Raw genomic sequence first — 13804 nt, 5'->3', positions numbered from 1 at the left:
CTTACCATCAGGTGGACTGCATGCTCGTCGGCTACTCCTATATTATAAAAAAAAGGATATGTACATAATATCACAATTACAAGGTATACACGCTTTATTAGTAAATAATAAGAGAAGTTAGCATCTACAACTCATTCAAGATAAGTACACATTGCGTGAGTGCGTAGCTTCGCACGTACGACGTAGGACGTAGGTACTCGTACGAGGGTTTTCATTCAGGACATGAAACGCCGCCGGAAGCCAAATCGCAGATCAATCGTCACGCTCCCCCCTCCCCCTCACCCCACAGGATCGAGGATGTCCAGACAACGGCTTATCAACTCACCTCAGTCGGCGTTCGGCGTTCGAACGAGGAGAACGTGTCGCGCGCTCTAAATACACACGAGAGTTATGCAGTGGCTGGCGCTCGAACGATTCAGTGATTCGTGCTAATTTATCAATTATTTTTGATTCGGTGAGTGCTTTTGATACTTTTGTTTGTGAGCACAAAGTTATTGACACTTGTTGATTTAGAAGTCGGAAAGTTATATTCCTTTTTTAAAATATGCGCCTCATTTATAAGTATATTTTGAAATAACTGGCAATGTTATAAATTATTTTATGTTTAGCGCAATCACTGCATTTCCAATTAATTGTTAAATCAATTAGGTGTTAGAAATAATTTAGTAAGTCTTCAATAATATAGCAATTTAAATATTATACAATCAAATTATTTGACAATGAAATATTGGCAATTGGCAATCTTTATAGTTTTAATTTCATCTTGTACATATAAATATATTAACTGTTGTTGTTGAATATAAAATGACTTGTTAGACTAATTTAATTGTTAAAACATTGCCACTTAACTAAATCGGAGCTTAACGGTAAATTGCAGACGACAGATAAGGGAAATCTGGATGAAAGGAAATCATAGTATGGAAGTGCATTTGCACAACATTATAAACGTGTTTTTTCTTATTTTCTAATAAGTTTTACATTATAAACGTGATGTTTCTTATTTTCAAATAAGTTTTTGTTTGGTTTCTGACACAAAAGTCATAATTTGAAGATTTTTCAAAATAAATATTGCGATCTGCGCCCTACGGTTTTACCCGCGTTTAAGTGTCAATACTCAAGAGATTTATTGAGTTTAAAATTATTTGCAGAATACTTTTTCTAAAATATAAGTATCCTATGTATCCCCTTATAAACATCAGTTAACTGCTACTGAAAGTCCAACCGTTTTTGAGATTAGTCGGAACAAACAGACAGGCAAAAATAATAATTATTATTTTGTTATGCTTAGTTATACCTGCTAGTATATATTTTATAAACGGACACTTTAATTTTATTTGTATAATATTCCAAAGCAAGTTACGTGCAATATTATAGTTTTATATCCTAACGCTTTTCTCTCTAAAGTGTATTCAATCTTGCATGGATAAGATTATTTTTTTACCTTCTGGGTACTGGGTACATTAGGTAATGTACCTACATACCTAATGTACATACCTAATGTATGTGGGTACCTACCCAGATTTATAAGGCCGCTAAAGTTAAAAAAATGTTACAAATAAATTTAAAATTTTATAAATTTTATCAGGGACCGAATAAACAAGTCTAACGGATCTGATTTCAAAATAATTGTAACTTTTTATTGTGTGCGCGTCTCTACGAATTGAAACCGGCTATAAAATTATCCTGAAAGTGACTTAACCAGTTACGACTTTAAAAAATCATCAAAATAGTGATTTTCTTATTTATAAAAAATCATAAAAATAGTGATTTTCTTATGTATATTACAAATACAAGGAGAATTTGCAAGGGCGAGTTCTTCCATAAAACTTGAACTTCAGTGGCAATGGATTAGGCTGTATCTGGAAGAAACTCACGTAGTCAATATCAACCTACTTTACATATCAAAGTATTCATTGCTTATTCCGATTGTGATTCAATCGGTCTATTCTTGACAACTCCTGTGATTTACTGTTTTAGTTACTTCATATTATGCATTTAAATTATAATCACAACAATTAATCCATTGCATACTTAATGTATTAATCTTAGGCTCTTTTCTCACTGACGACTTGGGATACCAACTAATCGCAAATCATCCTACTAATAAGTAGTGAAGTATATGAATTAATTTTATGTAATCGTTACCATTAAAAAGATTTTGACATAGAAGTGCCTATCAAATCAAAACCAGATGTACATGCAACATTCACATCCAATACTATTTTCAAAAACGATCCTTGCTTCACAAAGCTTGGTGCATAGGATGTTTTTCATGTAATGGAAGGATTGTTAAATTGTGACTGAAAGAAAAGAATGAGCTGATGATAAATGTATGTTGCACATTAACTGCAGTGGTAGTTGCTCGTGTGTACATGCCCTTACTATCTTTTATACTCGTTGCATGTTGTTGTGTATATAATAAAATCACATACCTACGTAGGTACCTATTTTAACTATTAAACGATGCATCAAGGTTTCTTTGACAGCAGAACGTGATGATTTATAAATAATATCATTACATTATGAAGTCATCGCTCAATCTAATTTACTGAGGAATTTTCTTGTTTTTTTACAAATAAAAAACAGGCTGTATAGTCAGGGCCGGATTTAGAGGTCTAGAGGCCTTGGGGCAACAAAGGAGTGGAGGCCCCCTGGCCCCAAATTAATTTCCGAATAAAATGATCAATTTTTTCAGTTGAGTTTTTCAATAAATATTTTATTTTGAAACGTAGGTAGATTCTTCTAGTATTCGTGTTTGTATAAAGTACTGTAGATAAAGGTAAAACAGTGAAAAAAAGTATCAAAGGAAAAGATATATTTTTTTTACTAGTGTTTACTAGTCGGAATTAAAAAAAAAACCGACGTCTCTATTGGGGGGGCCTCTCTTTGGTGGAGGCCCCGGCGCTGCCGCCCCGGTTGCCCTCCTTTAAATCCGGCCCTGTGTATAGACTACCTAATGTATCATATTAATGCTGAAATCTGAAGTTTGCCTTAATCTACTGTGTCTATCTAAAATGCGTATGTGTTATGTACAGTTATACTACTTTGATAAATAATAATTTTTAATAAATAAGTCAAAGTTAAATATTGTGTTTTACATTGGCGTGTGCAACTTTGTCCCATGCTAAAAATATACTCTGATCTGTCTCTTGATCGCCAAAATAAGTATAAATATAAATACTGAAATAGAGTGTAACATGTATCGAGATGGTAACAATTCTTTAGAACGACATAGATCTATATCACCTTGTAATACTAGGTAAGGTATAGGCCCCGCCAAACTGCTAGTCCACTCTGAAGTTGTTGCGAGCAGGTGTAGTCATACAATTTGTTATGGCGACGCGATTCATTTCTATATTCAGAGCGGACTAGCAGGCGTACGCGGACTATACCTCTTTTGACAATATGCACGATATAATAATATATGCATGCTCATTGAAGCAGTAAATGAGAATGCGAATCTGATAGTAAGTGGTCATTGCCGCCTATGACCACTCCATATAGAACACGGGTTCTACCTAAGCCGATCATAAATTCGTTTCCAATCCGGACAAAGAAGGTCGCCTTATCTGTGAGTCAACCGGCATGGACACCCTTCCATCAAAATGCAAGAATTACTTCACATTAGAAATAGGTATGGTGGTGGTATCCCACCCCAGATCATATTGTACTAGTTCTACCTTTAAAGTATGTATTATGTGCGTATTGCGTCAGATTCAGAGAGGTATTGTTGAAGTTTAACAGGGACTTAAGTGGGACCTAAGTTTTATTTTAGACTTATGGTTAGGGGTTACCTTCTAAATAGCAAGTGGCACTTATTATGTATGTATTCCCCTTATTAGGGGTTGGTACAAGTACCCTTTAATATCTTGAAGTGCCTATGGTTCTCCAGCTTACACTTGTATTCCTGTTCGCTGAAATTGAAATAAAAGTGTTTTTCTTCTTTGAAACCATCAATGCATGTATTGATTTAGAGTGGTTCTAAGTACATAAAGGCTAATTCTTACGTATATATTGTATATAGTAATACGCAGAGGGTCGACGTGTCGTACGTTTTTCGAAGTGTTTCCTCCATGTATCACGATATATCGTATATATATGTATCGTATCGTTGTTTTCCTATTATAAAGCAGATTTGTTGAATTGTCTGTGGTACAGCGCCGATAACCATAACGTACCATAAAATGTAGATTGACCAAAATAAAGATGTGAATCTATATTTTATAGGAGTTATTCTTCTATAAGTGTTTTGTCTGCCACGGTACAACTGATACGCTCTTAATCTGTGGAGGTAAAAGATAAGAGGAACCAAAGTAAAATCAGAATTTTGTTTGCTGACGAAAAACATTTATTTATTTAAGAAATCATAAATGCATAAAATTAATTAAAATATTCAGAATTTTTACCGCTTTTTGGAACCCTTACTTTTCCATTCTTCCTTATAAATGTTATTCTGTTCAGATTTAAGTTGTATGGACGTATCCATGTAATACCAACGTCGCTTTGCCGCTGGCAACCTTGGCGGGAACGGAAACACTAGTTGCGCAAATTGCGTTCGCCATGCTTTGTTGTGGCTAATGACATTATGGCTCGGAGCTTTTACTCTTTTTAACTATTCTCCGCGTAGTTCACTGTATGTAGATTGAAATATTTTTTGGTATTGCTATTATTTTTTACTTTTTGTTTGTAAATCCGAATCAAAGTCACATTTATGAGATGGTACGCGAAAAAGGTGAAAGGGCATATACTACAAGTGGTTACTGATTTCTTATTCGTCATTCACTTATTTATTAATTATGTGTCCTCAATTTTCCAGTTCCATTCGTTATACACAAATAATTAAAAAAAATATTAGCGCTATTTTATCCACAAACTTGTAATAGTATTGGGATCTTGGAATAAATAAAGTATATGTTACACAGTGATCATTAGCAAAGTCAAAAGTTTTTGGGTTAATATTACATAGTGAGTCTTATAACATTAGTGTTAATAATTTTGAGACATCCCAATTTAATTTTCAAGAGTAGCATAGCATCTGACCGCCTTTAGGTAGGCCTTCAATCTTTATTGAAGTTCAATATAGAGGTCCATTGAATTTAAAACCTTTAACGTTATTGGTTTAAAAAGTTTACTCGTGAAAATGCGATAAATAAAACTCTGAAGCAAGTAGTTCTTGTGTCAAACTTCTGGATTCAAACATTGCAAAATTTAAAAAAAATGGGTGAAATTTGGTGAAAAGAAAAGTAGGGGAATTGTGTAAATTACATACTGTCGTGAATACTTCCTACTATGATCACGAGTTTTAAGGTCATAGTCTAGATAACTTTTTTCGCAATCGGGCAAACGGCTAGCCAGACTTTCCCCCAATCGACTCTTGATAAGAGTCCTGAGACTAAGTTGGTATGTCTCGGACAAGTATCTTACCACACTCTTCAAACCGAAATACAGCAGTTATAAGGTAAAAACCACCTTAAATATAATTAAGAATTATAACAACAAAGTAAATTTAAATCAAATATTTAAAAAAACTTTCAACCCAAGGAGAGTACAATGTAACAATTAATTAGGATATCAATAACACTTGAAAGGTTAAACAGACGCGCGTTGAAGTCTTTATGAACAAACTCTCTAAAACTTCGTAAATATAATTGTGTCTGAACGTGAGGACACGTTTTTATTTATTATAAGAAAATTCTTTCACTAAAACTCCTTAACAATTAAGAAAGAAATCATAGATAAGTATAGATATCTCACCGCCTTGTAATAGAAGGAAGCCATTAAACGGCTGACAATGTGACAGCCATTTTAATGGCGGTCATGGTGTAATTTACGCAGAACAATGCCGACATGTGCAGTTAAGTGGTGCAAAAACACGAAATCGAAGAAAAACGTGCGGAGAACTATCATTTCATTCGTAAATGATCTCAAAAATACATTTGTTTAATGTTTTTCAAACACGAAAATAGATGACAGTGACAGTTTCAATTGTCAAAACGTTTTACATTTTCTTGTTAGGAGTGAGTAATCTTTACTAATCTATGAAAGAAATAGGCAAAGACGAATACAAAGTTTTCAGTATTTTCTCATTTTCTCATTTGTCTGTCAACCGATTTTCTTTCTATTTAGTAAGTTCTATTTAGTTAGTAGTTAGCGAGCTTTGTCTACTGTTATCAATAAGTAGGTGATATGAAAATGCATGGTTTGGGTGAACACTACTTCATATTATAATTATCCAACATAATATGAACATTTTAAAGTTCCATTGCTGCTCTATGGAGTAAACGTGTGATAGATTGGCGATTTGAAAATAATGAGTAAATTTATAGAGTATATCATACAGACTGTATTAACAATTTGGAATTATTATTGACATTACTACAGTACTTAATTATACTCTAAATATATTTTTATTTTTGCTTCTTCTATTTACATAATAACATTGATATAGTTTTATTTGTGCGATTAAATGTTGATATGGTTATTAGAATAATATTTATGTTTTATTGGTGACATTGTTTTAAAACAAAACATTAATTTGGATTCTCTTCTTTTAGCCACACATTTTTTTTTTCATCTCATTGTTCATATTATCTGTGGTACAGTATGTTCCATACATATACAACAATACAGATAATGCAACACATCCACAAGTCCGTGAAGTGAAGAGCGAGACTTGTTGCACTCGAGCCGTCATCCCCACTTGCCCCACTTGCTACAAGCGGGGATCAGTGCGGCCTACTTCGGGGATTATGGCAACTGCGCATCTGCCGCTCTTTCGATCAACCATTCATTCGTTCTTTGGCACGTGGCAATTTTACACTTTTGTAATTAGGTATGATGTGTTATTAGCTGTATGCTTGTGGATTCATTGTTCTTATTTGAGCTTTTTTCAAATTCTTCATATTAATCCTTAAAATTGTAGGCGATAAAAAGTATAGACTAACTGAAAGTTTCTTTCATTTCAGTTCTTATAAATTCTAACTGGTCATTATAAATTACAAATCAATTTAGATTATTGTCAATTTTAAAAAGTTCAACTCGTGATGATGTGGATGAGTCACATCATCGCGAATGTTCCTATTTTGAATATCATTATTATCAACTACCGTCCAATTCTGGCCATCAAACTCTTCCAATGTGAAGGCCATAGTCCACCTGTCTAGACAAGTAGGAAATGCTATCCCTAAAAATAAATAGTGATCTTACATATCTTTCAAAAAGGTTACAGAGATTTTAAAAAAATGCATGTCATATAATACAGATGATTTATTTCAACGTAAACTTAATGGTAATTCATTACTTAGTTACCCTTATTGCCTCATGCCTATCCAGTATATTATGAGCAAAAAGATTATTGCTAATAGTAGGGAGAGGCTGAAAAACAGCGCTGCTCGGCTGCTACGTCACGAGCCAGCATAATGCTGAGCCACTTCCTTTGCCCTTCCATTCATTGTTCATTTACTTTGCTTTTGTTGGACATTATTTTGTATGTTATGTTTTGTATCTCTATTTATGTCTGATTATTGTCTGTAAATTATTTGTTTCTTGTGTTTGGGGCAATAAACATATTATTATCATTATTAACAAATTTGTTTTCGTCCAATCCATTAGTGTATCAGAAATCCCCAGTGGTATCAGACACCGAATCACTAACCAATACGTCGCAATTGCGCACGTGGGAGCTGGCCCCTTGCGGATGTTGCACGGAAATCTTGATTTAGCGATCGCGAGCCCCTCGCTCACACGCACAGCCTCAGGTACGTTGGGAGCGTGGCGATCGCTGTGCGGCGTTACCGGAGGGGCGAGCAGGATGAGACCGCTCGTTGCAAATCAGTTTGTAAATGATACGCGTGTACGTTCCAACAATGGGAATAATCTGGAGGAAGTGATAGGATCCGATTGGTCTAATTTGTAGGGGTAGCTGTTTGTTGTTAAGGATCGTTGTGGTAAAGGTTTGAAACTGGTAGAACTCCGACGGTACTAGCACCACATATTTGAGCCTGATAATAGCAGTGTTAAATCCTTGTGTATTCTGGTTCAAGGGGTGTGGTAAGGGAGACTGTGGCCGACCCTATGTAGCAATCCAATGTTATCTGGCATTGAATACAAATGTCCATGGGTGGCAATAGCCTCTTAACATCACCATTACTAGATGGACTGCATGCTTTTCTGCTGTTCCTATATTAGTCTTCTGGGGAACCTATATTTTCATATCGAATGCATGTACTCGTAGTACCTATGTCCTCTTCGTGTGAGTAACAAAGTTCTCTTTCGCAGAACGACAGTAGTCAGATTAAGAAGGACTTTGGACCCATGTAACTAGTTCTAGTATATGAATGAAAATTACATTTATTTTGTTATTTACTTTAGGTTGAGTTTCTGGCCTATTTGAATTCGGTGATAGGTATCGTTACAGCTCTTTGTAGCTCCTAATTCGCTAAAAATGTGTGTTTCCAATACAATAGTCGGCCACATCGTTCACACTGTGAATTAAGATCGTAAAATTATGTAAAAAAGAAAAACTATGCATTTTCATACAAATATGCACCCCGCACACACAGTTGCGTTATGTTTGGTTTGGTGGTGGTAGGGTTTTTGTATCACAACTTGGGCGATAAGGTAAAGTCACCTATTTCCGCGGTATTTTCACCAAAACTAGAAAGAGCGTCAAATATTAAGCATTTACTGTGGCTTAAAAAGGAATTAGACAATTTTATCAAAAGCTTTAGTATGTGTTCTTTTGAAATAGACTCGACTTTTTACGGTAAAATATTAATTTAAATGTGTATTTAAAATAAATATGAACCAAGTCAGAAAACCCTAATTCCGATGTAAAAATCCTTATTCCGATGTATTTGATTCCTAATTCCGAGTATACAAAATAAGGGAGTGAAAGAGATAATAAATATTATTTATTTACTCAGGTTTCAATTTTTTTTTTTATTTTTTAAAGAGTAGCTTTATGAAAAGTATTCTTAGCTAGGAATAAAGGGAAACTGCCAAAATAAAACTTTGTTACAATATAGTTTCTTGAATGGTTAATTTAACTTATTCTTCATGGTTAATTTATCTTATTCTATTTCATGTTAATTTGTTTAAAACCACGGTCAATTCGTGTATCTGCAATAAAATTTTGGACATTCTCTTTAATGTACTTTATACTAGGGCTTATAATCATACACCAGAAATAATAATAATATGGAATATCATATGCGGTTTGTAGAATTATTTTGTTTTGAGTAATTTAATCGAATCAAAACATCGTAAAATGTTCTAGTTTTTAATTAAATAACTAATAAAGTCGTATAACAATGTTTATTATTCATTATTTAGGATTAAGCGAATTACTGATACAAACAATAGAAACGTTCTTAAAAACCGCTTAAAACTTTAAACACCCTGTATAGTATTTTGTCGTTATGCCGCGGATTAATGTGCCCATATAACCTAATTCCGACATATATACATCGGAATAGCGTTTCATAACTAAAAATCACGTTTCCAAATTCCGATTATTAAATAATAAAAGCGTTTTACACAATTTAGAGGCAGAAAGATGCTTTATTGAAATATGTATGTAATAATATACAATACTTGTTCAATATTACATCGATATCTGGATGAACTTCATTTTCTCTCCTTAATTGTCCCATAGAAAAAATTAGGAAAGTACATAGATAGGTCATCTTTGGTATTATATAATTAGGTAATGCAGTATAATTCAGTACCTCGGAAAATGGTTTCAATATTAATTGAGTATTAAATTAGTCAAATCCGGAGCAAGACGTGCTTATTCATAAAAACAACTACTAAAATTGAAATTAACAACAAGTTTATGAAATTGCTATTCCGTGGTATACCTCGGTTTAAGGGACAGCCTAAAATATTTGGCACCTAATGCCGCTGCATATTTAAACTTATTTTTACCCTTATCTGTTAAGAAATAAGCACAATATTTAATTGTTTTCGATTCCATATATAATCCATATAATGTTTTCATCGAAATACTATCACACATATGTAAATTTATCGAAATAATCACTATTTGAGAAATGGTGACATTCACGTGCAAAAGGCCCAAAATGTATGAAGCATACGTTTGAGTTAGTCACTAGTTCAAAACTATGAGATTATTTTAAAAACAATACACATAATGCTATTATGATGGGTATGTAACAATAGAGTGATAATTTATTTACTAAATGAGATACCTTTCAGTAAAAACAATTTCGTAAATAATTAGTAAAAGCTGTTTTACTAAATACCGCGGAATTTGGTGCCAATTTCAGAACCCCTCGGACTTAGGTGACTTTACCTTAGTATAGTTTAAAATAAACAAAAGCAGCTGTTTAATGAGCTGTTATTTGAGCATCGTTGGCACTCGTCCGAGATGTCCACGTGCTTGTAACACATGTAATATTACACGTGTATAAGTATTAGTGTCGTACGTGCACGTTGGTAGTTGTGTGAGAAGTTTCCTGTACCCTTAGTATGAGGTTTTACGTTTTTACAAAATTGACTGTTTTTGTATTTGTTTACGTATTTGCCCATACATTTCCAATCAGCGTACCTAGCGGACTGTATCAGAACTGATTGGAAATGTATGGGAAATACATACAAATACAATGACGTTTATTTTTGTAAAAACGTAAAACTCATACTAAGGGTACTGAATATAATAATGGAGAGTGATTAAATGGTTTTCGTTCATGTCGAATGGATTTATAGTTAGTGAGCGTATTATTGGTATGCGAATAAATTCGTAATACTATGAAATGTAAACACATTGTGTTTTACATCGAATATACTTGCAATAAATATAATGGGAGAAAAATAAGAAAGAAATAGAGCCAGCTCAGTCAAGAGACACTATCCGGAGTAACTTTTGGTCCTCAAATTAGATTAGTCAAAATTGTATAGGGAAAGATAAATATAAATAATTGATCAAGTGCAAGTCGAACTCGCAAACCTGGGGTTCCGTACCACAAAATTTTCATATCTTTTTATTTTTATTGTATGTTGTTAGGGCGCCTACTGGCCGGTCTTATACATACTCTGTAAAAATAACAAGTGTTTATCTATTACGGTTCAGAAGATAGAGCCCTGTGACTAGTAACTAGTAATAGTCGTAATAGGGTGCCGTCTTTACCCTTTGGGTATGCAATCCTAAAATGTATAAAACATACGAAGGTATTTGAAGCCGTCGTATAAGATTTCCGACGGAAAAATTTCCTACTCTTCCTCTTTCTCTATGGCGTATTATAAGCTCTCTTCTTTTAAAATTTACCTTTTAACAATAAACTGAGTTCACCGTCAAGCTAATCTAAATATATATAACTCAAAGGTGACTGACTGACATAGTGATCTATCAACGCACAGCCCAAACCACTGGACGGATCGGGCTGAAATTTGGCCTGCAGGTAGATGTTATGACGTAGGCATCCGCTAAGAAAGGATTTTGATCAATTCTACCCCCAAGGGGATAAAATAGGGGATGAAAATATTACTTCGTTACGCGAGCGAAGCCGCGGGCAATATCTCGTATAACATAAGATAAATATGCATGTTGTGTATGTACAACTGTACACGTGTCTCATTTAAATTTATTGTATCTGTGTGGTTTCTTAACATCGGTTACGGGAAAATATACAGGAAAATTGTTAGATTGAATAAATTATCATTGTCATATAACAATAGGTTTTATTGTTTTAGTTAAAGAGGTAATGCATAAAGAACAAAAGACGTTACAATTTAGTTTATATTTAATAGTCACGAACGAGTATGCAATATACCTGAGGGTAAGTGGCTATTACTGCCCATGGACATGTAATAAAAACAAGACAGAATTTAAGTCATATCTGAGGTCGACGACAGATGCATTGCCCTGACGACTAAATTGGAACGCCTCGTATAAATGTACCTGCTTTACCACCCTTCAAATCTTAACTACAGGTAAACTTCCGCTTAACAAAACGAGTTTATCTCCGCAGTCGACCCGCAAACGGATCTACAGTCATCGGAAAATTTGTAGAAGCCGTAATTTATTTACTAATAACTTCAGAAGCAAGTTCAGAAATAGAAATTTATTCTGTATTAAAATTCCCTTCTGTCCTTTGGTTTGAACCCGAACCCTTTTAACTAGTGACCTAATTTAATGGTGACAAGAGTTAATCAGAGTTTAATTGTTCTGAGAAATAGTCAGCTAATGACTCATGAGATATGGATTCATTGTTTCTACACGTAGGAATTCTAAATGACATTAATGCAATATTGCAAATGAAAAATGTAAACAATTGTTACAATATGATATTGCATTTAATGTAGCCTTTTCTTGAAGGTGGTAGAACCCTTTATGGTTCGGCTCCGGCAGCACCACCGCCACACCTATTCTGCCTCATAACAGCAGCGTTAGCGCCGCTGTGTTCTGGTTTGAATGCTGTGGTAAGGGAGACATACTTTTCCGAGGCGTTCCAGCTTACTCGTCAGGGGCAGCGGCGCATATGTGACCGACCTCAGGTAGGAATATCTATCTAATACTGTCTGGGGTTGATTACAGATGTCCATGGGCGGCAGTAGACACATACCATCAGGTGGACTGCATGCTCGGTTGCTACTTCTGTAATATAAAAACTACTATAGCACCTTCGCACCTTTCATAACTCAGCAGGCAACCACACTCTTCATCATCACAATCAAAAGGCAAGAACTGCTTTACGATAGAAATAGGTGAAGCGCTGGTACCAATTTAGTCGAATTACACCAGTTCCATCGCCTTTTAAATTACCTACTGTTATTTTAAACCATGTTATTGCACTTTAATATAGTAAATGGTACTTAAAAATCCTTATCGGAAACTTCTATATTCGAATCAGAACGTTATTTATACACAATTGATAAGGATTAATTATGTTGCAAACATTTTCTATATAAATCAAAATGCATTACGAAAAGTCTCTATTGCATTTTATTCATCCCATTTAAAATAAATAGTTGTATTTTTTTATTTTTTATTTATTATTATTATTTTTATTTATTTTTATTTAATATTGTGAAGGTGGGAGAATCCTTTGTGGTTCGACTCCGGCGGCACTACCGCCACACCTATTTTTGCCTAATAACAGCAGTGTTAAGCGCTGCTGTGTTCTGGTTTGAAGTGTGGTAAGGACAGGTTTCAAGGCGTTTCAACTTAATCCTCAGGGGTAGCAACGCATCTGTCGTAGACCTCAAGTAGAAATCTAATCTTATCTAGGGTTGACTACAGATGTCTATGGGCGGTGGAAACCTTCCCGTTGGGTGGACTGCATGCTCGTTTACAACATTAATATTATAAAAATAAACTTTTGCTTATTTTTACAAGAATTGCGGCTTGCATGTACTAGTATACGAAGTAATAAATATAAACAATCTAGAATTAAACTTACGTTGTGGGTGATTAATGGCGTAGGTGTTGATTAATTATGTTTAATACATGAATATTACTATGTTTAGTACTATTGTATTTACATCATTTAAGTATCTACATCACGGAATATATTTACATATATACATTATATGTATTATAATAAGTTTATAATTATATCCTTTTGAATAAAATTACGGTACAGTTAATCCAAATTATATTTTAACGCGTTTATTACATAATTAGAAGCATATACTAATAATAACAAATAACAAACATAAAAACAGCTCATCTGATGTCAATTGATCATTGTAACACACTTCTACAATACTTTGGGAACCCTCGCCAATCGAATTAAAAACTGAAGTAATAAAAATACGTGTTGAATAAATAACCACTTTTCTT

The 13804-nt window shown here is 34.0% G+C and overlaps 1 protein-coding gene across 1 annotated transcript in view; it reads left to right on the top strand.

The window, feature by feature from the left end:
* The first annotated feature begins 295 nt into the window (after positions 1 to 295).
* Eaat1 (Excitatory amino acid transporter 1) overlaps positions 296 to 13804 on the top strand; it is a 36125-nt gene continuing 22616 nt past the window's right edge. Inside the window, exon 1 of the mRNA XM_073086234.1 lies at positions 296 to 454. The gene's annotated coding sequence lies outside the window, so the exon portion shown is untranslated. The remainder of the gene's footprint in view (positions 455 to 13804) is intronic.

Source organism: Epargyreus clarus, unplaced genomic scaffold (assembly GCF_041222505.1).
Source record: "Epargyreus clarus isolate Ecla_fem2 unplaced genomic scaffold, WU_Ecla_fem_2.2 ptg000024l, whole genome shotgun sequence".
Lineage (NCBI taxonomy): Eukaryota > Metazoa > Arthropoda > Insecta > Lepidoptera > Hesperiidae > Epargyreus > Epargyreus clarus.
Note: the sequence above shows the minus strand (reverse complement) of the source record. Positions and strands in the feature narration are given on the sequence as shown.